This window comes from Bufo gargarizans, chromosome 3, assembly GCF_014858855.1.
Source record: "Bufo gargarizans isolate SCDJY-AF-19 chromosome 3, ASM1485885v1, whole genome shotgun sequence".
NCBI lineage: Eukaryota > Metazoa > Chordata > Amphibia > Anura > Bufonidae > Bufo > Bufo gargarizans.
In genome coordinates this window covers 561,433,434-561,458,716 of record NC_058082.1, presented here as the reverse complement: position 1 = coordinate 561,458,716, position 25,283 = coordinate 561,433,434, and positions in this window count along the sequence as shown.

The window sequence follows — 25,283 nt, the reverse complement described above, 5'->3', positions numbered from 1 at the left end:
GCTGCAAAGCAGCCAATCAACAAGCGTCATACTACTTGCCCCAAGAGGCCATCACAGCCATGCCTACTATTGGCATGGCTGTGATTGGCCAGAGCACCATGTGACCCAGCCTCTATTTAAGCTGGAGTCACATAGCGCCACCCGTAACTCTGCTCTGATTAGCGTAGGGAGAGGTTGCGGCTGCGACAGTAGGGCGAGATTAGGCAGATTAACTCCTCCAAAGGACTTGATTATTGATCGATCTGCAGCTGTGGGTCATTGAGCTGCTGATACTCAATTGCTCACTGTTTTTAGGCTGCCCAGACCGTTTGTCAGTCACTTTTTTCTGGGGTGATCGGCGGCCATTTTGTGTCTTGTGGTGCGCCAGCACAAGCTGCGACCAAGTGCATTTAACCCTCAATGGTGTGGTTGTTTTTTGGCTAAAGCCTACATCAGGGTGAAGCTGTCACACCAAGTGCATTTAACCAGCAATAGTCTGTTTATTTTTTGGCAATATACTACATCAGGGGCAAGCTGCGCCCGTCACCAAGTGCATTTAACCCTCAATAGTGTGGTTGTTTTTTGGCTAAAGCCTAAATCAGGGTGAAGCTGTCACACCAAGTGCATTTAACCAGCAATAGTCTGTTTATTTTTTGGCCATATACTACATCAGGGGACAGCTGCGCCTGTCACCAAGTGCATTTAACCCTCAATGGTGTGGTTGTTTTTTGGCTAAAGCCTACATCAGGGTGAAGCTGTCACACCAAGTGCATTTAACCAGCAATAGTCTGTTTATTTTTTGGCCATATACTACATCAGGGGCAAGCTGCGCCCGTCACCAAGTGCATTTAACCCTCAGTAGTGTGGTTGGTCAAGCTGTCACACCAAGTGCATTTAACCAGCAATAGTCTGTTCATTTTTTGGCCATATACTACATCAGGGGCAAGCTGCGCCTGTCACCAAGTGCATTTAACCCTCAGTAGTGTGGTTGGTCAAGCTGTCACACCAAGTGCATTTAACCAGCAATAGTGTGGTTATTTTTTGGCCATATCCCAGTCTAATTCTGTCAGTAAATCTATACCTGTCACCCAGCGCCTAAATACTAGGCCTCAAATTTATATCCCGCTAAATCTGTCGTTACTGCTGTACTGTTCTGGCTGGGCAAGTTATTTAGTGTCCGTCAAAGCACATTTTTTGTTCTGGGTTGAAATACAATTCCCAATTTAGCAATTTCCTAATTTAGTGGTTTCTGCTGTATCAGAGCTATTTGAAATCTATCCCTAAAAGGGTATATAATATTCAAGGTGCACATAGGGTCATTCAGAATAACTTCACACACACGCTACTGTTCATTTCCAAGTCTAATTCTGTCAGTAAATCTATACCTGTCACCCAGCGCCTAAATACTAGGCCTCAAATTTATATTCAGCTGAATTTGAATACAATACATTGGGCCAAATAATATTTTTGTTGTTGTGGTGAACGATAACAATGAGGAAAACACCTAGTAAGGGACGCGGACGTGGACATGGTCGTGGTGGTGTTAGTGGACCCTCTGGTGCTGGGAGAGGACGTGGCCGTTCTGCCACATCCACACGTCCTAGTGTACCAACTACCTCAGGTCCCAGTAGCCACCAGAATTTACAGCGATATATGGTGGGGCCCAATGCCGTTCTAAGGATGGTAAGGCCTGAGCAGGTACAGGCATTAGTCAATTGGGTGGCCGACAGTGGATCCAGCACGTTCACATTATCTCCCACCCAGTCTTCTGCAGAAAGCGCACAGATGGCGCCTGAAAACCAACCCCATCAGTCTGTCACATCACCCCCATGCATATCAGGGAAACTGTCTGAGCCTCAAGTTATGCAGCAGTCTCTTATGCTGTTTGAAGACTCTGCTTGCTGGTTTCCCAAGGGCATCCATCTAGCCCTTCCTCAGCGGTGGAAGACATAGACTGCACTGATGCACAACCACTTATGTTTCCTGATGATGAGAACATGGGAATACCACCTCAGCATGTCTCTGATGATGACGAAACAAAGGTGCCAACTGCTGCGTCTTTCTGCAGTGTGCAGACTGAACAGGAGGTCAGGGATCAAGACTGGGTGGAAGACGATGCAGGGGACGATGAGGTCCTAGACCCCACATGGAATGAAGGTCGTGCCACTGACTTTCACAGTTCGGAGGAAGAGGCAGTGGTGAGACCGAGCCAACAGCGTAGCAAAAGAGGGAGCAGTGGGCAAAAGCAGAACACCCACCGCCAAGAGACTCCGCCTGCTACTGACCGCCGCCATCTTGGACCGAGCACCCCAAAGGCAGCTTCAAGGAGTTCCCTGGCATGGCACTTCTTCAAACAATGTGCTGACGACAAGACCCGAGTGGTTTGCACGCTGTGCCATCAGAGCCTGAAGCGAGGCATTAACGTTCTGAACCTTAGCACAACCTGCATGACCAGGCACCTGCATGCAAAGCATGAACTGCAGTGGAGTAAACACCTTAAAAACAAGGAAGTCGCTCAGACTGCCGGTATTCAGGGAAACATGGGAAGGGGGAAAACACCTTTGATCATCTCTGGCCCCTTTTCCCCACCTTGACCCATAACAAACAACACAGACAACTGTATCATTTTGTTGCTGGATGGTGATCGGCCACAGCTTCTTTATTAAAGCGGCAAACCTTAATAAACCATAATATCAGAGCAGTATGCCAAACGCTGGACTCCCAGCGGGCAAGTTAAACCGTAATCATCAGAGCGATATGCCCACCGCTGGACTCCCAGCAGGCAAGTTAAACCGTAATAATCAGAGCAGTATGCCCACAGCTGGACTCCTAGCGGGCAAGCACGCCATCTGCTCCCACCATATCTCCGCTGTACTCAAATGCCGCCAGCTGTGACTTCATAAATTCAACCAGAATTTGCAGCTCTCCAAAACCAAAATCATCGGAGCGATATCCAAACTGCTGCACTCCCAGCGGGGGATCTGAAGAAATAGAAAAACAACACAGAATAACCAAGTATCCATGACTGATCATAACCGCGCACCTCGACCCGCCTCTCAATGATAACCGCAAAAAGGGAGGGAGGGAGGGACAATCTTTGCTTCCACTTGCAAGAGGAAGTGCTGGAGCAGGGGGAGGGGTATATGTACCTTCAGGATTCCTGCACCGCCCCCATCCTGTCTAAGGAGATTCCACCAGAGAATTAACCCCTTAATGGCCGTCCTAATACACCACTACTTAAACCTTAAATAACGGGGCCAGCTCCCAGAATGTCCTAAAGGGGGGAATGGGGGGGAGGAGGACCATCAGTCCCTAAGCACCCTCCCTATACAGTCGGGCGCTTGCCAGGCTCCCCCTGCTACCTCTTCTGCTGCTACCGCCTCGGCCTCTTCTGCTGCTGCCGCCTCGGCCTCTTCTGCTGCTGCCGCCTCGGCCTCTTCCTCCGCCTCTGGAGGAACGTTGGCACCTGCCGCCCAGCAAACAGGGGATGTACCACCAACACCACCACCACCTCCGTCACCAAGCGTCTCAACCATGTCACACGGCAGCGTTCAGCTCTCCATCTCACAAACATTTGAGAGAAAGCGTAAATTCCCACCTAGCCACCCTCGATCCCTGGCCCTGAATGCCAGCATTTCTAAACTACTGGCCTATGAAATGCTGTCATTTAGGCTGGTGGACACAGACAGCTTCAAACAGCTCATGTCGCTTGCTGTCCCACAGTATGTTGTTCCCAGCCGCCACTACTTCTCCAAGAGAGCCGTGCCTTCCCTGCACAACCAAGTATCCGATAAAATCAAGTGTGCACTGCGCAACGCCATCTGTAGCAAGGTCCACCTAACCACAGATACGTGGACCAGTAAGCACGGCCAGGGACGCTATATCTCCCTAACTGCACACTGGGTAAATGTAGTGGCAGCTGGGCCCCAGGCGGAGAGCTGTTTGGCGCACGTCCTTCCGCCGCCAAGGATCGCAGGGCAACATTCTTTGCCTCCTGTTGCCACCTCTTCCTTCTCGGCTTCCTCCTCCTCTTCTTCCACCTGCTCATCCAGTCAGCCACACACCTTCACCACCAACTTCAGCACAGCCCGGGGTAAACGTCAGCAGGCCATTCTGAAACTCATATGTTTGGGGGACAGGCCCCACACCGCACAGGAGTTGTGGCGGGGTATAGAACAACAGACCGACGAGTGGTTGCTGACGGTGAGCCTCAAGCCTGGTGGTGTGCGATAATGGGCGAAATCTCGTTGCAGCTCTGGGACTAGCCGGTTTGACGCACATCCCTTGCCTGGCGCATGTGCTGAATTTGGTGGTGCAGAAGTTCATTCACAACTACCCCGACATGTCAGAGCTGCTGCATAAAGTGCGGGCCGTCTGGTCGCGCTTCCGGCGTTCACATCCTGCCGCTGCTCGCCTGTCTGCGCTACAGCGTAACTTCGGCCTTCCCGCTCACCGCCTCATATGCGACGTGCCCACCAGGTGGAACTCCACCTTGCACATGCTGGACAGACTGTGCGAGCAGCAGCAGGCCATAGTGGAGTTTCAGCTGCAGCACGCACGTGTCAGTCGCACTACAGAACAGCACCACTTCCCCACCAATGACTGGGCCTCCATGCGAGACCTGTGTGCCCTGTTGCGCTGTTTCGAGTACTCCACCAACATGGCCAGTGGCGATGACGCCGTTATCAGCGTTACAATACCACTTCTATGTCTCCTTGAGAAAACACTTAGGGCGATGATGGAAGAGGAGGTGGCCAAGGAGGAGGAGGAGGAGGAGGAGGAAGAGGGGTCATTTTTAGCACTTTCAGGCCAGTCTCTTCGAAGTGACTCAGAGGGAGGTTTTTTGCAACAGCAGAGGTCAGGTACAAATGTGGCTAGGCAGGGCCCACTACTGGAGGACGAGGAGGACGAGGAGGAGGAGGAGGTGGAGGAGGATGAGGATGAAGCATGGTCACAGCGGGGTGGCACCCAACGCAGCTCGGGCCCATCACTGGTGCGTGGCTGGGGGGAAAGGCAGGACGATGACGATACGCCTCCCACAGAGGACAGCTTGTCCTTACGCCTGGGCAGCCTGGCACACATGAGCGACTACATGCTGCAGTGCCTGCGCAACGACAGCAGAGTTGCCCACATTTTAACGTGTGCGGACTACTGGGTTGCCACCCTGCTGGATCCACGCTACAAAGACAATGTGCCCACCTTACTTCCTGCACTGGAGCGTGATAGGAAGATGCGCGAGTACAAGCGCACGTTGGTAGACGCGCTACTTAGAGCATTCCCAAATGTCACAGGGGAACAAGTGGAAGCCCAAGGCCAAGGCAGAGGAGGAGCAAGAGGTCGCCAAGGCAGCTGTGTCACGGCCAGCTCCTCTGAGGGCAGGGCTAGCATGGCAGAGATGTGGAAAAGTTTTGTCAACACGCCACAGCTAACTGCACCACCACCTGATACGCAACGTGTTAGCAGGAGGCAACATTTCACTAACACGGTGGAACAGTACGTGTGCACACCCCTCCACGTACTGACTGATGGTTCGGCCCCATTCAACTTCTGGGTTTCTAAATTGTCGACGTGGCCAGAGCTAGCCTTTTATGCCTTGGAGGTGCTGGCCTGCCCGGCGGCCAGCGTTTTGTCTGAACGTGTATTCAGCACGGCAGGGGGCGTCATTACAGACAAACGCAGCCGCCTGTCTACAGCCAATGTGGACAAGCTGACGTTCATAAAAATGAACCAGGCATGGATCCCACAGGACCTGTCCATCCCTTGTGCAGATTAGACATTAACTACCTCCCCTTAACCATATATTATTGGACTCCAGGGCACTTCCTCATTCAATCCTATTTTTATTTTCATTTTACCATTATATTGCGAGGCTACCCAAAGTTGAATGAACCTCTCCTCTGTCTGGGTGCTGGGGCCTAAATATATGCCAATGGACTGTTCCAATGTTGGGTGACGTGAAGCCTCATTCTCTGCTATGACATGCAGACTAATTCTCTGCTGACATGAAGCCAGATCCTCTGTTACGGGACCTCTCTCCTCTGCCTGGGTGCTGGGCCTAAATTTATGAAAATGGACTGTTGCATTGGTGGCTGACGTGAAGCCTGATTCTCTGCTATGATATGAAGACTGATTCTCTGCTGACATGAAGCCAGATCCTCTATTACGGGACCTCTCTCCTCTGCCTGGGTGCTGGGCCTAAATATCTTACAATGGACTGTTGCATTGGTGGCTGACGTGAAGCCTGATTCTCTGCTATGATATGAAGACTGATTCTCTGCTGACATGAAGCCAGATTCTCTGTTACGGGACCTCTCTCCTCTGCCTGGGTGCTGGGCCTAAATATCTGACAATGGACTGTTGCATTGGTGGCTGATGTGAAGCCTGATTCTCTGCTATGATATGAAGACTGATTCTCTGCTGACATGAAGCCAGATTGTCTGTTACGGGACCTCTCTCCTCTGCCAGGGTGCTGGGCCTAAATTTATGAAAATGGACTGTTGCAGTGGTGGGTGACGTGAAGCCTGATTCTCTGCTATGACATGCAGACTGATTCTCTGCTGACATGAAGCCAGATCCTCTGTTACGGGACCTCTCTCCTCTGCCTGGGTGCTGGGCCTAAATTTATGAAAATGGACTGTTGCAGTGGTGGGTGACGTGAAGCCTGATTCTCTGCTATGACATGAAGACTGATTCTCTGCTGACATGAAGCCAGATTGTCTGTTACGGGACCTCTCTCCTCTGCCTGGGTGCTGGGCCTAAATTTATGAAAATGGACTGTTGCAGTGGTGGGTGACGTGAAGCCTGATTCTCTGCTATGACATGAAGACTGATTCTCTGCTGACATGAAGCCAGATTCTCTGTTACGGGACCTCTCTCCTCTGCCTGGGTGCTGGGTCTAAATTTATGAAAATGGACTGTTGCATTGGTGGCTGACGTGAAGCCTGATTCTCTGCTATGACATGCAGACTGATTCTCTGCTGACATGAAGCCAGATTCTCTGTTACGGGACCTCTCTCCTCTGCCTGGGTGCTGGGCCTAAATTTATGAAAATGGACTGTTGCAGTGGTGGGTGACGTGAAGCCTGATTCTCTGCTATGATATGAAGACTGATTCTCTGCTGACATGAAGACAGATTCTCTGTTACGGGACCTCTCTCCTCTGCCTGGGTGCCGGGGCCTAAATATCTGAGAATGGACTGTTCCAGTGGTGGGTGACGTGAAGCCAGATTCTCTGCTATGGGACCTCTCTCCAATTGATTTTGGTTAATTTTTATTTATTTAATTTTTATTTTAATTCATTTCCCTATCTACATTTGTTTGCAGGGGATTTACCTACATGTTGCTGCCTTTTGCAGCCTTCTAGCCCTTTCCTGGGCTGTTTTACAGCCTTTTTAGTGCCGAAAAGTTCAGGTCCCCATTGTCTTCAATGGGGTTCGGGTTCGGGACGAAGTTCGGATCGGGTTCGGATCCCGAACCCGAACATTTTCGGGAAGTTCGGCCGAACTTCTCGAACCCGAACATCCAGGTGTCCGCTCAACTCTATCCCAGAGCTCTCTCATGCGGGCCTTCAGCACTGCTTCCTCTTCGACCACCGATGAAACAGACTAGCTCTCTGTCATATTCTCGCGTGATTTTTGCGTGTGCATGCATGTCACGCTCTTCTCCCACTAGCCCGCCCCCTAGGTCCGCTTGCATAGAATGGAGGGGCGGCGCTGGCTTTTTCCCGCTCTAGAGGGGGTGTTTCTCTCAGGGATGGCACAGCAATAATATACTGAAGTTTTCGGGTGGCCATTTTAAGTACAACACGAGAGTCCATTCACTGACTGAAAACAGTGCCGTTAACACAAAAATGTAAGTTTTTCTCATTTTTAACAAGGCGATTTGATAGCAGGGGGCTTGTATAGTATACCTGTGTAGTTTCAAGCTTTTTAAACAATTCTCCAGCACAATAAAGGCGTGTAACATACAAAGTTTCTTAATTAAGCAATTAGGGCTAATTATCACAAGGCACAAAGGATTGGTATCCTATTCGCATCCTGTTCATGACGACAATTTATGCAGCGATCGGGTCCGCAGGGGCAACACGAGAGTTACGGTGGGCCAATGGGGGTAGTAGTAGTTTTATTCACAGTTAGCAGAGCCTCCCTGGGCCGGCATGCAGTTAATGGGAAGACAGTACTAAATCTTCCGGGGCACTCTCTAGTACAGGGATCACCAGCCAGATGGTAGTTGAGGTGTCCTTGATGGTATAGGTCAGGCATTGCCAACCTGAGGCTCTCCAGCTGTTGTAAAACTACAACTCCCACCATGCCCTGCTGTAGGCTGATAGCTGTAGGTAGCCTGGGCATGCTGGGAGTTGTAGTTTTGCAACAGCTGGAGAGCCTCAGGTTGGCCATCCCTGGTATAGGTGTTTAGGGTGCTTTTGAGGCTGGGACCCCGGTTGTTCGTGATGTCAGCACCGTTAGGTGCAAAGGTTGGTGGTGGAAAAGATGAGGAGTCGGTTGTAGTAAAACTGTTGAACTTTTACTTAAATCACGTGTCTCCAGGTATAAATATATGACTCAGATATTGGTTTAGCTGTAATACTTGTAACAGGCTTGACAATTGTAATTTGAGGAGTTTTCCTTCTCTCTACATCTGTCTTTACTTTGTCCACACTCTAGCACTCAGGTACTGGATATAATAACTAGGGATGAGCGAACTCGAACTGTATAGTTCGGGTTCGTACCGAATTTTGGGGTGTCCGTGACACGGACCCGAACCCGGACATTTTCGTAAAAGTCCGGGTTCGGGTTCGGTGTTCGTCGCTTTCTTGGCGCTTTTGTGACGCTTTCTTGGCGCTTTTTGAAAGGCTGCAAAGCAGCCAATCAACAAGCGTCATACTACTTGCCCCAAGAGGCCGTCACAGCCATGCCTACTATTGGCATGGCTGTGATTGGCCAGAGCACCATGTGACCCAGCCTCTATTTAAGCTGGAGTCACATAGCGCCGCCCGTCACTCTGCTCTGATTAGCGTAGGGAGAGGTTGCGGCTGCGACAGTAGGGCGAGATTAGGCAGATTAACTCCTCCAAAGGACTTGATTAATCGATCGATCTGCAGCTGTGCATCATTGAGCTGCTGAAATTCAATTGCTCACTGTTTTTAGGCTGCCCAGACCGTTTGTCAGTCACTTTTTTCTGGGGTGATCGGCGGCCATTTTGTGTCTTGTGCGGTGCTGCGACCAAGTGCATCCAAGCTGCGACCAAGTGCATTTAACCCTCAATGGTGTGGTTGTTTTTTGGCTAAAGCCTACATCAGGGTGAAGCTGTCACACCAAGTGCATTTAACCAGCAATAGTCTGTTCATTTTTTGGCCATATACTACATCAGGGGCAAGCTGCGCCCGTCACCAAGTGCATTTAACCAGCAATAGTGTGGTTATTTTTTGGCCATATCCCAGTCTAATTCTGTCACTAAATCCATACCGGTCACCCAGCGCCTAAATACTAGGCCTCAAATTTATATCCCGCTAAATCTGTCGTTACCGCTGTACTGTTGTGGCTGGGCAAGTTATTTAGTGTCCGTTAAAGCACATTTTTTGTTCAGGGTTGAAATACAATTCCCAATTTAGCAATTTCATAATTTAGTGGTTTCTGCTATATCAGAGCTATTTGAAATCTATCCCTAAAAGGGTATATAATATTCAAGGTGCACATAGGGTCATTCAGAATAACTTCACACACACGCTACTGTGCATTTCCAAGTCTAATTCTGTCACTAAATCCATACCGGTCACCCAGCGCCTAAATACTAGGCCTCAAATTTATATCCCGCTGAATTTGAATACAATACATTGGGCCAAATAATATTTTTGTTGTTGTGGTGAACCATAACAATGAGGAAAACATCTAGTAAGGGACGCGGACGTGGACATGGTCGTGGTGGTGTTAGTGGACCCTCTGGTGCTGGGAGAGGACGTGGCCGTTCTGCCACATCCACACGTCCTAGTGTACCAACTACCTCAGGTCCCAGTAGCCGCCAGAATTTACAGCGATATATGGTGGGGCCCAATGCCGTTCTAAGGATGGTAAGGCCTGAGCAGGTACAGGCATTAGTCAATTGGGTGGCCGACAGTGGATCCAGCACGTTCACATTATCTCCCACCCAGTCTTCTGCAGAAAGCGCACAGATGGCGCCTGAAAACCAACCCCATCAGTCTGTCACATCACCCCCATGCATACCAGGGAAACTGTCTCAGCCTCAAGTTATGCAGCAGTCTCTTATGCTGTTTGAAGACTCCGCTGGCAGGGTTTCCCAAGGGCATCCACCTAGCCCTTCCCTAGCGGTGAAAGACATAGGATGCACTGACGCACAACCACTTATGTTTCCTGATGATGAGGACATGGGAATACCACCTCAGCATGTCTCTGATGATGACGAAACACAGGTGCCAACTGCTGCGTCTTTCTGCAGTGTGCAGACTGAACAGGAGGTCAGGGATCAAGACTGGGTGGAAGACGATGCAGGGGACGATGAGGTCCTAGACCCCACATGGAATGAAGGTCGTGCCACTGACTTTCACAGTTCGGAGGAAGAGGCAGTGGTGAGACCGAGCCAAAAGCGTAGCAAAAGAGGGAGCAGTGGGCAAAAGCAGAACACCCGCCGCCAAGAGACTCCGCCTGCTACTGACCGCCGCCATCTGGGACCGAGCACCCCAAAGGCAGTTTCAAGGAGTTCCCTGGCATGGCACTTCTTCAAACAATGTGCTGACGACAAGACCCGAGTGGTTTGCACGCTGTGCCATCAGAGCCTGAAGCGAGGCATTAACGTTCTGAACCTGAGCACAACCTGCATGACCAGGCACCTGCATGCAAAGCATGAACTGCAGTGGAGTAAACACCTTAAAACCAAGGAAGTCACTCAGGCTCCCCCTGCTACCTCTTCTGCTGCTGCCGCCTCGGCCTCTTCCTCCGCCTCTGGAGGAACGTTGGCACCTGCCGCCCAGCAAACAGGGGATGTACCACCAACACCACCACCACCTCCGTCACCAAGCGTCTCAACCATGTCACACGGCAGCGTTCAGCTCTCCATCTCACAAACATTTGAGAGAAAGCGTAAATTCCCACCTAGCCACCCTCGATCCCTGGCCCTGAATGCCAGCATTTCTAAACTACTGGCCTATGAAATGCTGTCATTTAGGCTGGTGGACACAGACAGCTTCAAACAGCTCATGTCGCTTGCTGTCCCACAGTATGTTGTTCCCAGCCGCCACTACTTCTCCAAGAGAGCCGTGCCTTCCCTGCACAACCAAGTATCCGATAAAATCAAGTGTGCACTGCGCAACGCCATCTGTAGCAAGGTCCACCTAACCACAGATACGTGGACCAGTAAGCACGGCCAGGGACGCTATATCTCCCTAACTGCACACTGGGTAAATGTAGTGGCAGCTGGGCCCCAGGCGGAGAGCTGTTTAGCGCACGTCCTTCCGCCGCCAAGGATCACAGGGCAACATTCTTTGCCTCCTGTTGCCACCTCCTCCTTCTCGACTTCCTCCTCCTCTTCTTCCACCTGCTCATCCAGTCAGCCACACACCTTCACCACCAACTTCAGCACAGCCCGGGGTAAACGTCAGCAGGTCATTCTGAAACTCATATGTTTGGGGGACAGGCCCCACACCGCACAGGAGTTGTGGCGGGGTATAGAACAACAGACTGACGAGTGGTTGCTGCCGGTGAGCCTCAAGCCCGGCCTGGTGGTGTGTGATAATGGGCGAAATCTCGTTGCAGCTCTGGGACTAGCCAATTTGACGCACATTCCTTGCTTGGCGCATGTGCTGAATTTGGTGGTGCAGAAGTTCATTCACAACTACCCCGACATGTCAGAGCTGCTGCATAAAGTGCGGGCCGTCTGTTCGCACTTCCGGCGTTTACATCCTGCTGCTGCTCGCCTGTCTGCGCTACAGCGTAACTTCGGCCTTCCCGCTCACCGCCTCATATGCGACGTGCCCACCAGGTGGAACTCCACCTTGCACATGCTGGACAGACTGTGCGAGCAGCAGCAGGCCATAGTGGAGTTTCAGCTGCAGCACGCACGGGTCAGTCGCACTACAGAACAGCACCACTTCACCACCAATGACTGGGCCTCCATGCGAGACCTGTGTGCCCTGTTGCGCTGTTTCGAGTACTCCACCAACATGGCCAGTGGCGATGACGCCGTTATCAGCGTTACAATACCACTTCTATGTCTCCTTGAGAAAACACTTAGGGCGATGATGCAAGAGGAGGTGGCCCAGGAGGAGGAGGAGGAGGAGGAGGAAGAGGGGTCATTTTTAGCACTTTCAGGCCAGTCTCTTCGAAGTGACTCAGAGGGAGGTTTTTGGCAACAGCAGAGGCCAGGTACAAATGTGGCCAGACAGGGCCCACTACTGGAGGACGAGGAGGACGAGGATGAGGAGGAGGTGGAGGAGGATGAGGATGAAGCATGGTCACAGCGGGGTGGCACCCAACGCAGCTCGGGTCCATCACTGGTGCGTGGCTGGGGGGAAAGGCAGGACGATGACGATACGCCTCCCACAAAGGACAGCTTGTCCTTACCCCTGGGCAGCCTGGCACACATGAGCGACTACATGCTGCAGTGCCTGCGCAACGACAGCAGAGTTGCCCACATTTTAACCTGTGCGGACTACTGGGTTGCCACCCTGCTGGATCCACGCTACAAAGACAATGTGCCCACCTTACTTCCTGCACTGGAGCGTGATAGGAAGATGCGCGAGTACAAGCGCACGTTGGTAGACGCGCTACTGAGAGCATTCCCAAATGTCACAGGGGAACAAGTGGAAGCCCAAGGCCAAGGCAGAGGAGGAGCAAGAGGTCGCCAAGGCAGCTGTGTCACGGCCAGCTCCTCTGAGGGCAGGGTTAGCATGGCAGAGATGTGGAAAACTTTTGTCAACACGCCACAGCTAACTGCACCACCACCTGATACGCAACGTGTTAGCAGGAGGCAACATTTCACTAACATGGTGGAACAGTACGTGTGCACACCCCTCCACGTACTGACTGATGGTTCGGCCCCATTCAACTTCTGGGTCTCTAAATTGTCCACGTGGCCAGAGCTAGCCTTTTATGCCTTGGAGGTGCTGGCCTGCCCGGCGACCAGCGTTTTGTCTGAACGTGTATTCAGCACGGCAGGGGGCGTCATTACAGACAAACGCAGCCGCCTGTCTACAGCCAATGTGGACAAGCTGACGTTCATAAAAATGAACCAGGCATGGATCCCACAGGACCTGTCTGTCCCTTGTCCAGATTAGACATTAACTACCTCCCCTTAACCATATATTATTGGACTCCAGGGCACTTCCTCATTCAATCCTATTTTTATTTTCATTTTACCATTATATTGCGAGGCTACCCAAAGTTGAATGAACCTCTCCTCTGTCTGGGTGCCGGGGCCTAAATATATGCCAATGTACTGTTCCAATGTTGGGTGACGTGAAGCCTGATTCTCTGCTATGACATGCAGACTAATTCTCTGCTGACATGAAGACAGATTCTCTGTTACGGGACCTCTCTCCTCTGCATGGGTGCTCGGCCTAAATATCTGACAATGGACTGTTGCATTGGTGGCTGACGTGAAGCCTCATTCTCTGCTATGACATGCAGACTGATTCTCTGCTGACATGAAGCCAGATTGTCTGTTACGGGACCTCTCTCCTCTGCCTGTGTGTGTGCTAGGCCTAAATATATGCCAATGGACTGTTGCAGTGGTGGGTGACGTGAAGCCTGATTCTCTGCTATGACATGCAGACTGATTCTCTGCTGACATGAAGCCAGATTCTCTGTTACGGGACCTCTCTCCTCTGCCTGTGTGCTGGGCCTAAATATCTGACAATGGACTGTTGCAGTGGTGGCTGACGTGAAGCCTGATTCTCTGCTATGACATGCAGACTAAGGCTACTTTCACACTAGCGTTCGGGTTTCCGTTCGTGAGCTCCGTTTGAAGGAGCTCACGAGCGGACCCGAACGCAGCCGTCCAGCCCTGATGCAGTCTGAATGGAGGCGGATCCGCTCAGACTGCATCAGTCTGGCGGCGTTCAGCCTCCGCTCCGCTCGCCTCCGCACGGACAGGCGGACAGCTGAACGCTGCTTGCAGCGTTCGGGTGTCCGCCTGGCCGTTCGGAGGCATGCGGATCCGTGCGGATCCGTCCAGACTTTCAATGTAAGTCAATGGGGACGGATCCGTTTGAAGATGCCACAATGTGGCTCAATCTTCAAGCGGATCCGTCCCCCATTGACTTTACATTGAAAGTCTGGACGGATCCGTCCCAGGCTATTTTCACACTTAGCTTTTTTTTGCTAATATAATGCAGACGGATCCGTTCTGAACGGAGCCTCCGTCTGCATTATTATGAGCGGATCCGTTCAGAACGGATCCGCCCGAACGCTAGTGTGAAAGTAGCCTAATTCTCTGCTGACATGAAGCCAGATTGTCTGTCACGGGATCTCTCTCCTCTGCCTGGGTGCTGGGCCTAAATTTATGAAAATGGACTCTTACAGTGGTGGGTGACGTGAAGCCTGATTCTCTGCTATGACATGAAGACTGATTCTCTGCTATGACATGAAGACTGATTCTCTGCTGACATGAAGCCAGATTGTCTGTTACGGGACCTCTCTCCTCTGCCTGGGTGCTGGGCCTAAATTTATGAAAATGGACTGTTGCAGTGGTGGGTGACGTGAAGCCTGATTCTCTGCTATGATATGAAGACTGATTCTCTGCTGACATGAAGCCAGATCCTCTGTTACGGGACCTCTCTCCTCTGCCTGGGTGCTGGGCCTAAATATCTGACAATGGACTGTTGCATTGGTGGCTGACGTGAAGCCTGATTCTCTGCTATGACATGCAGACTAATTCTCTGCTGACATGAAGCCAGATTGTCTGTTACGGGACCTCTCTCCTCTGCCAGGGTGCTTGGCCTAAATTTATGAAAATGGACTGTTGCAGTGGTGGGTGACGTGAAGCCTGATTCTCTGCTATGACATGAAGACTGATTCTCTGCTATGACATGAAGACTGATTCTCTGCTGACATGAAGCCAGATTGTCTGTTACGGGACCTCTCTCCTCTGCCTGAGTGCTGGGCCTAAATATCTGACAATGGACTGTTGCATTGGTGGCTGACGTGAAGCCTGATTCTCTGCTATGACATGCAGACTAATTCTCTGCTGACATGAAGCCAGATTGTCTGTTACGGGACCTCTCTCCTCTGCCTGGGTGCTGGGCCTAAATTTATGAAAATGGACTGTTGCAGTGGTGGCTGACGTGAAGCCTGATTCTCTGCTATGACATGAAGACTGATTCTCTGCTGACATGAAGCCAGATTGTCTGTTACGGGACCTCTCTCCTCTGCCTGGGTGCTGGGCCTAAATTTATGAAAATGGACTGTTGCAGTGGTGGGTGACGTGAAGCCTGATTCTCTGCTATGATATGAAGACTGATTCTCTGCTGACATGAAGCCAGATCCTCTGTTACGGGACCTCTCTCCTCTGCCTGGGTGCTGGGCCTAAATATCTGACAATGGACTGTTGCATTGGTGGCTGACGTGAAGCCTGATTCTCTGCTATGACATGCAGACTAATTCTCTGCTGACATGAAGCCAGATTGTCTGTTACGGGACCTCTCTCCTCTGCCTGGGTGCTGGGCCTAAATTTATGAAAATGGACTCTTACAGTGGTGGGTGACGTGAAGCCTGATTCTCTGCTATGACATGAAGACTGATTCTCTGCTATGACATGAAGACTGATTCTCTGCTGACATGAAGCCAGATTGTCTGTTACGGGACCTCTCTCCTCTGCCTGAGTGCTGGGCCTAAATATCTGACAATGGACTGTTGCATTGGTGGCTGACGTGAAGCCTGATTCTCTGCTATGACATGCAGACTAATTCTCTGCTGACATGAAGCCAGATTGTCTGTTACGGGACCTCTCTCCTCTGCCTGGGTGCTGGGCCTAAATTTATGAAAATGGACTGTTGCAGTGGTGGGTGACGTGAAGCCTGATTCTCTGCTATGATATGAAGACTGATTCTCTGCTGACATGAAGCCAGATCCTCTATTACGGGACCTCTCTCCTCTGCCTGTGTGCTGGGCCTAAATATATGCCAATGGACTGTTGCAGTGGTGGCTGACGTGAAGCCTCATTCTCTGCTATGACATGCAGACTAATTCTCTGCTGACATGAAGCCAGATTGTCTGTTACGGGACCTCTCTCCTCTGCCTGGGTGCTGGGCCTAAATTTATGAAAATGGACTCTTACAGTGGTGGGTGACGTGAAGCCTGATTCTCTGCTATGACATGAAGACTGATTCTCTGCTATGACATGAAGACTGATTCTCTGCTGACATGAAGCCAGATTGTCTGTTACGGAACCTCTCTCCTCTGCCTGAGTGCTGGGCCTAAATATCTGACAATGGACTGTTGCATTGGTGGCTGACGTGAAGCCTGATTCTCTGCTATGACATGCAGACTAATTCTCTGCTGACATGAAGCCAGATTGTCTGTTACGGGACCTCTCTCCTCTGCCTGGGTGCTGGGCCTAAATTTATGAAAATGGACTGTTGCAGTGGTGGGTGACGTGAAGCCTGATTCTCTGCTATGATATGAAGACTGATTCTCTGCTGACATGAAGCCAGATCCTCTGTTACGGGACCTCTCTCCTCTGCCTGGGTGCTGGGCCTAAATATCTGACAATGGACTGTTGCATTGGTGGCTGACGTGAAGCCTGATTCTCTGCTATGACATGCAGACTAATTCTCTGCTGACATGAAGCCAGATTGTCTGTTACGGGACCTCTCTCCTCTGCCAGGGTGCTGGGCCTAAATTTATGAAAATGGACTGTTGCAGTGGTGGGTGACGTGAAGCCTGATTCTCTGCTATGATATGAAGACTGATTCTCTGCTGACATGAAGCCAGATTGTCTGTTACGGGACCTCTCTCCTCTGCCTGGGTGCTGGGCCTAAATTTATGAAAATGGACTGTTGCAGTGGTGGGTAACGTGAAGCCTGATTCTCTGCTATGACATGAAGACTGATTCTCTGCTGACATGAAGCCAGATTGTCTGTTACGGGACCTCTCTCCTCTGCCTGGGTGCTGGGCCTAAATTTATGAAAATGGACTCTTACAGTGGTGGGTGACGTGAAGCCTGATTCTCTTCTATGAGATGAAGACTGATTCTCTGCTATGACATGAAGACTGATTCTCTGCTGACATGAAGCCAGATTGTCTGTTATGGGACCTCTCTCCTCTGCCTGGGTGCTGGGCCTAAATTTATGACAATGGACTGTTGCAGTGGTTTCTGACGTGAAGCCTGATTCTCTGCTATGACATGCAGACTGATTCTCTGCTGACATGAAGCCAGATCCTCTGTTACGGGACCTCTCTCCTCTGCCTGGGTGCTGGGCCTAAATTTATGAAAATGGACTGTTGCAGTGGTGGGTGACGTGAAGCCTGATTCTCTGCTATGATATGAAGACTGATTCTCTGCTGACATGAAGCCAGATCCTCTGTTACGGGACCTCTCTCCTCTGCCTGGGTGCTGGGCCTAAATATCTGACAATGGACTGTTGCATTGGTGGCTGACGTGAAGCCTGATTCTCTGCTATGACATGCAGACTAATTCTCTGCTGACATGAAGCCAGATTGTCTGTTACGGGACCTCTCTCCTCTGCCTGGGTGCTGGGCCTAAATTTATGAAAATGGACTGTTGCAGTGGTGGGTGACGTGAAGCCTGATTCTCTGCTATGACATGAAGACTGATTCTCTGCTGACATGAAGCCAGATTGTCTGTTACGGGACCTCTCTCCTCTGCCTGGGTGCCGGGGCCTAAATATCTGAGAATGGACTGTTCCAGTGGTGGGTGACGGGAAGCCAGATTCTCTGCTATGGGACCTCTCTCCAATTGATTTTGGTTAATTTTTATTTATTTAATTTTTATTTTAATTCATTTCCCTATCCACATTTGTTTGCAGGGGATTTACCTACATGTTGCTGCCTTTTGCAGCCCTCTAGCCCTTTCCTGGGCTGTTTTACAGCCGTTTTAGTGCCGAAAAGTTCGGGTCCCCATTGACTTCAATGGGGTTCGGGTTCGGGACGAAGTTCGGATCGGGTTCGGATCCCGAACCCGAACATTTTCGGGAAGTTCGGCCGAACTTCTCGAACCCGAACATCCAGGTGTTCGCTCAACTCTAATAATAACTTCTTACTTGTAATTAGCTATCCACAGTGTGGTCTCCCTAACGGCAGGCATCAGTCTTCTGCTCTATTCTTTGGAAAGGATGCTCACTGAAGAATTACGGTCCACGATGTCCATAGAGGCACGTGGTAAAGGATCATTTTGTGCATTAATCATCCAGCTGTGTCCAGGTACTTTTAAGTGCTTGTGAAGTCCATTTGCCAATTTAACTCTAACCTCCACTAGACTTTCTCTATATCCTGATTTAGACTCACTGGTCTGTGCTGTGCTGCTGTAATACTGTTTTCTATACTCCCTTAGCTTGATCAAATATTTGAAGTGCCCACGATCATCACTGAGTGGGACACTGCATATGTCTGGGTACGTCCGTGACACAAGAGCACCGGAAGACCAGAGGCAAAACCCAGAGGGGGAGAGCCAATAAGCCCCGTTCTTCACAGAGCCCCTGGTGGTGGGGATGAACTGGGCCAAGGGCTCACTGGTCGCACCTCTATGAAGGTCAAGGTACACTTGGCCACTACCTGCAGGAAACCACAGACAACAGGACTAGAACCCAAGCAAACACAGGACATGCATCAGACAAGACGAACGGGACCCAGCACAGAAGCAGAAACAGAAGCCTGAACCCCAAGTAGAATGGAAGCATGGCGGTCTCAGGCAGAGCTGCATACAGACTAGAGATCCTCCCTCCAGAGAACCCAGGAGAAGACAAGGGAAAGTTAACCCCATCAGAACCAGGAGTACCAGAACTATAGAACATACAATCACAAGTGTCAGTTCACACCAGACACAGAATGCTGCAGCCAGCACGCCTGAACGACAACCAGCAAACACACGGTAACTGTAGTCAGAACGAGGTTACAGGCAGCCAGCCTACACAGCAATGAGTAACAGAACCGCACTGTGATACAAACAGACATCCATACTTAAGTGATGTTCACACACAAAACCGCAGACAGCACGCAGTCCCAAGCAACCAGAAAACACAGGTGTCAGCCTGCAGCCAGTACGTGAGAGAGCCTGCAGCCAGCCTACATGGCAACAGGGACAAGAACTGCACAGAGGAGCAAACGCAGGGAGTACACACATTCACACGCAACATTTCACACAAGACACCGCAGCCAGTACACAGCCTCAATAAACCAGCATACACAAGTATCAGCCTGGAGCCAGTACGCGAGGGAACCTGCAGCCAGCCTACACGGCAACAATGGCAAGAACTGCACAGAGATGCAGACACGGGGAGTACACACATTCACGGGCATAGTTCACACAAGACACCGCAGCTTACAAGCAGCCCCAAGCAACCAGCATATACAGGAGTCAGCCTGCAGCAAGTATGCGAGAGGGCATGCAGCCAGTCTACATGGCCACAACTGTCTGTTACTACCAGAGCTTTGAGACGTTCTCACAGCTCTGTGTCTCCACCCCTGTGATGATGTCACTTAGAGTTTGGAGGTGTTCTCACTGTTCTGTTTCTCCGCCCCTGTGATGAGGTCTTTACTCTCAGCTGTCTCTCCTGCGTTTGATTTCCCTGCCTTTAAATCACCCCTCCTCCTATTGCAGGGCGTGGATTATATTTCTCTTTTCAGTTGTAGCTCTGCCTTGAGTATCTTCACTTCTTAAGCTACTAGTTCTCTGGACCTGTGTTCTGCTGCTGCAAGCACTCCGGATATTGCCAGCGGCCCTTGGATCCGTCTTCTCTGCGGCTGCAGCTCCATCAGCTAAGTGTGCAGACTTTGTTGTGTACCTGGTGATTTCCTGACTGGATCTGAGGTGGCCACGGTTCCCTCCATATTCTGAGCAGGGCATCGGTGGCCGTGCCCCTTCCACTATTGTAGGGGTTACAGGGCTCATCAGTCTAAGGTACGCGGGCATGCCTCGTTCCACCATTTGGATCCGGGCATGTGCTTTAGCAGCATAGGGAGAGTGTTGAGGGTCTGACAGGGGTCACCCTTTCTCTTCCCTAGTTTGGGTCCGGTCAGTAGCTCTTCTTACTGTGTATGCTCTGGTTACCCTTAAACAGCCGTGACACTGTCACAGTGAACCGCACCGTGACAGCAATGTGGTTTTAAGGCCCCAAGAGCTGCCTTGTGAGGATCCCAAGATATGAGAAAGGCCCCATTCACACGACTTTATTTTTGCTCTGCATCTGATCTGCATTTTTTTTGTGGATAGGATGTGGGCCCATTCATTTCAATGGGGCCATAAAAAAACCAAAACAGATGCAACATGGATGTCATAATGACGTCATCTGTATTTTTTACAGATCCACGTTTTGCAGACCGCAAAATACATACGGTTGTCCGAGTGCACCCTTAAAAAGTGCAGTTACTGATGTAGACAATTTAAACAAAAAGTTCCAAGAGTTCCAAAATTAATCTAATACCTAATTTATACCAGGGGAGGACAAACTTTTCTGGCCATATTGTAGGACTGTACAGTACAACTTACAAAGGTGGCAATCATTATGGCAGGACATGACATAAATGTTTGTCAGGTATGGGTTATACTTTTGGGAAAGAGAAGCAAGCATGGTCACCTGATGCCAAATATGGGAACCTATATTTCTGATATTTATGGGTCCCAGACATGGAACTCTGCCTATTAGATATTTATGGCAAATTTCTAGGATTGTACTGCCCCTTTGACAACTGTGACTTTTGAACTGTTGGGAAATAAAGAACTGCATTCCCCGGATCATCCTGATTCAGAGTTTTCCATCACAGGGGCTCTATACTGGAAAAGAACTGATCAGGCATATCCCCATGCATTCTGAATGGAGAGTAATCCGTTCAGGATGCATCAGGACGTCTTCAGTTCAGTAATTTTGACTGATCAGGCAAAAGAGAAAACCGTAGCATGCTATGGTTTTATCTCCGGCGAAAAAAACTGAAGACTTGCCTGAATGCTGGATCTGGCATTTTTTTCCATAGGAATGTATTAGTGCCGGATCCGGCATTCAAAATACCGGAATGCCGGATCCGTCCTTCCGGTCTGCGCATGCGCAGACCTTTAAAAATGAGAAGAAAAGAAATACCGGATCCGTTTTGCCTGATGACACCGGAAAAATGGATCCGGTATTGCAATGCATTTTTCTGACTGATTAGGCATCCTGATCAGTCTGAAAAATGCCTAATCAGTCAGAAAAATGACATGCGTTTGCATACAGTTCGCCTGGTCAGGCAGGCAGTTCACGCAAGTACCCTAACATAAAAAAAAAAAAACAATGGAAGAAGTAGAATTTTTTGTGCATTCTACTCAAAAGGGACTGTGTATGTCCCAAAAATAACAAATAAAAAAGTACACCCTGCAAAAAGCGAGACCTTACACAGCAACATCAGTAAAAACAAAAACAAAAAGGTTGTGGCTCTCGGGAAAAAAATACTTTGTCCCGCGGGCCAAAATTAGGTCCCACTCTGCTGCCTACTCGTATCTTGAGAGTGGAGCTCTGTCTCACAGTGGAGGTGGCCGCGCATCCATAGCCACCTCTCTATTAGGGATGAGCGAACTCGAACTGTATAGTTCGGGTTCGTACCGAATTTTGGGGTGTCCGTGACACGGACCCGAACCCGGACATTTTCGTAAAAGTCCGGGTTCGGGTTCGGTGTTCGTCGCTTTCTTCGCGCTTTTGTGACGCTTTCTTGGCGCTTTTTGAAAGGCTGCAAAGCAGCCAATCAACAAGCGTCATACTACTTGCCCCAAGAGGCCGTCACAGCCATGCCTACTATTGGCATGGCTGTGATTGGCCAGAGCACCAAGTGACCCAGCCTCTATTTAAGCTGGAGTCACATAGCGCCGCCCGTCACTCTGCTCTGATTAGCGTAGGGAGAGGTTGCGGCTGCGACAGTAGGGCGAGATTAGGCTGATTAACTCCTCCAAAAGACTCCATCCAGTGATCGATCTGCAGCTGTGGATGATTGAGCTGCTGATACTCAATTGCTCACTGTTTTTAGGCTGCCCAGACCGTTTGTCAGTCACATTTTTCTGGGGTGATCGGCGGCCATTTTGTGTCTTGTGGTGCGCCAGCACAAGCTGCGACCAAGTGCATTTAACCCTCAATGATGTGGTTGTTTTTTGGCTAAAGCCTACATCAGGGTGAAGCTGTCACACCAAGTGCATTTAACCAGCAATAGTCTGTTTATTTTTTGGCCATATACTACATCAGGGGCAAGCTGCGCCCGTCACCAAGTGCATTTAACCCTCAATGGTGTGGTTGTTTTTTGGCTAAAGCCTACATCAGAGTGAAGCTGTCACACCAAGTGCATTTAACCAGCAATAGTCTGTTAATTTTCTGGCCATATACTACATCAGGGGCAAGCTGTCACCAAGTGCATTTAACCCTCAGTAGTGTGGTTGGTCAAGCTGTGACACCAAGTGCATTTAACCAGCAATAGTCTGTTCATTTTTTGGCCATATACTACATCAGGGGCAAGCTGCGCCCGTCACCAAGTGCATTTAACCCTCAGTAGTGTGGTTGGTCAAGCTATCACACCAAGTGCATTTAACCAGCAATAGTCTGTTCATTTTTTGGCCATATACTAAATCAGGGGCAAGCTGCGCCTGTCACCAAGTGCATTTAACCAGCAATAGTCTGTTCATTTTTTGGCCATATACTACATCAGGGGCAAGCTGCGCCCGTCACCAAGTGCATTTAACCCTCAGTAGTGTGGTTGGTCAAGCTGTGACACCAAGTGCATTTAACCAGCAATAGTCTGTTCATTTTTTGGCCATATACTACATCAGGGGCAAGCTGCGCCAGTCACCAAGTGCATTTAACCCTCAGTAGTGTGGTTGGTCAAGCTGTCACACCAAGTGCATTTAACCATCAATAGTCTGTTCATTTTTTGGCCATATACTAAATCAGGGGCAAGCTGCGCCCGTCACCAAGTGCATTTAACCAGCAATAGTCTGTTCACTTTTTGGCCATATACTAAATCAGGGGCAAGCTGCGCCCGTCACCAAGTGCATTTAACCAGCAATAGTCTGTTCACTTTTTGGCCATATAATACATCAGGGGCAAGCTGCGCCCGTCACCAAGTGCATTTAACCCTCAGTAGTGTGGTTGGTCAAGCTGTGACACCAAGTGCATTTAACCAGCAATAGTCTGTTCATTTTTTGGCCATATACTACATCAGGGGCAAGCTGCGCCCGTCACCAAGTGCATTTAACCAGCAATAGTGTGGTTATTTTTTGGCCATATCCCAGTCTAATTCTGTCACTAAACCCATACCTGTCACCCAGCGCCTAAATACTAGGCCTCAAATTTATATCCCGCTACATCTGTCGTTACCGCTGTACTGTTGTGGATGGGCAAGTTATTTAGTGTCCGTCAAAGCACATTTTTTGTTCTGGGTTGAAATACAATTCCCAATTTAGCAATTTCATAATTTAGTGGTTCCTGCTATATCAGAGCTATTTGAAATCTATCCCTAAAAGGGTATATAATATTCAAGGTGCACATAGGGTCATTCAGAATAACTTCACACACGCTACTGTGCATTTCCAAGTCCAATTCTGTTAGTAAATCCATACCGGTCACCCAGCGCCTAAATACTAGGCCTCAAATTTATATCCCGCTGAATTTGAATACAATACATTGGGCCAAATAATATTTTTGTTGTTGTGGTGAACCATAACAATGAGGAAAACATCTAGTAAGGGACGCGGACGTGGACATGGTCGTGGTGGTGTTAGTGGACCCTCTGGTGCTGGGAGAGGACGTGACCGTTCTGCCACATCCACACGTCCTAGTGTACCAACTACCTCAGGTCCCAGTAGCCGCCAGAATTTACAGCGATATATGGTGGGGCCCAATGCCGTTCTAAGGATGGTAAGGCCTGAGCAGGTACAGGCATTAGTCAATTGGGTGGCCGACAGTGGAATCCAGCACTGTTCACATTATCTCCCACCCAGTCTTCTGCAGAAAGCGCACAGATGGCGCCTGAAAACCAACCCCATCAGTCTGTCACATCACCCCCATGCATACCAGGGAAACTGTCTCAGCCTCAAGTTATGCAGCAGTCTCTTATGCTGTTTGAAGACTCCGCTGGCAGGGTTTCCCAAGGGCATCCACCTAGCCCTTCCCCAGCGGTGAAAGACATAGAATGCACTGACGCACAACCACTTATGTTTCCTGATGATGAGGACATGGGAATACCACCTCAGCATGTCTCTGATGATGACGAAACACAGGTGCCAACTGCTGCGTCTTTCTGCAGTGTGCAGACTGAACAGGAGGTCAGGGATCAAGACTGGGTGGAAGACGATGCAGGGGACGATGAGGTCCTAGACCCCACATGGAATGAAGGTCGTGCCACTGACTTTCACAGTTCGGAGGAAGAGGCAGTGGTGAGACCGAGCCAACAGCGTAGCAAAAGAGGGAGCAGTGGGCAAAAGCAGAACACCCGCCGCCAAGAGACTCCGCCTGCTACTGACCGCCGCCATCTGGGACCGAGCACCCCAAAGGCAGCTTCAAGGAGTTCCCTGGCATGGCACTTCTTCAAACAATGTGCTGACGACAAGACCCGAGTGGTTTGCACGCTGTGCCATCAGAGCCTGAAGCGAGGCATTAACGTTCTGAACCTGAGCACAACCTGCATGACCAGGCACCTGCATGCAAAGCATGAACTGCAGTGGAGTAAACACCTTAAAACCAAGGAAGTCACTCAGGCTCCCCCTGCTACCTCTTCTGCTGCTGCCGCCTCGGCCTCTTCTGCTGCTGCCGCCTCGGCCTCTTCCTCCGCCTCTGGAGGAACGTTGGCACCTGCCGCCCAGCAAACAGGGGATGTACCACCAACACCACCACCACCACCTCCGTCACCAAGCGTCTCAACCATGTCACACGCCAGCGTTCAGCTCTCCATCTCACAAACATTTGATAGAAAGCGTAAATTCCCACCTAGCCACCCTCGATCCCTGGCCCTGAATGCCAGCATTTCTAAACTACTGGCCTATGAAATGCTGTCATTTAGGCTGGTGGACACAGACAGCTTCAAACAGCTCATGTCGCTTGCTGTCCCACCGTATGTTGTTCCCAGCCGGCACTACTTCTCCAAGAGAGCCGTGCCTTCCCTGCACAACCAA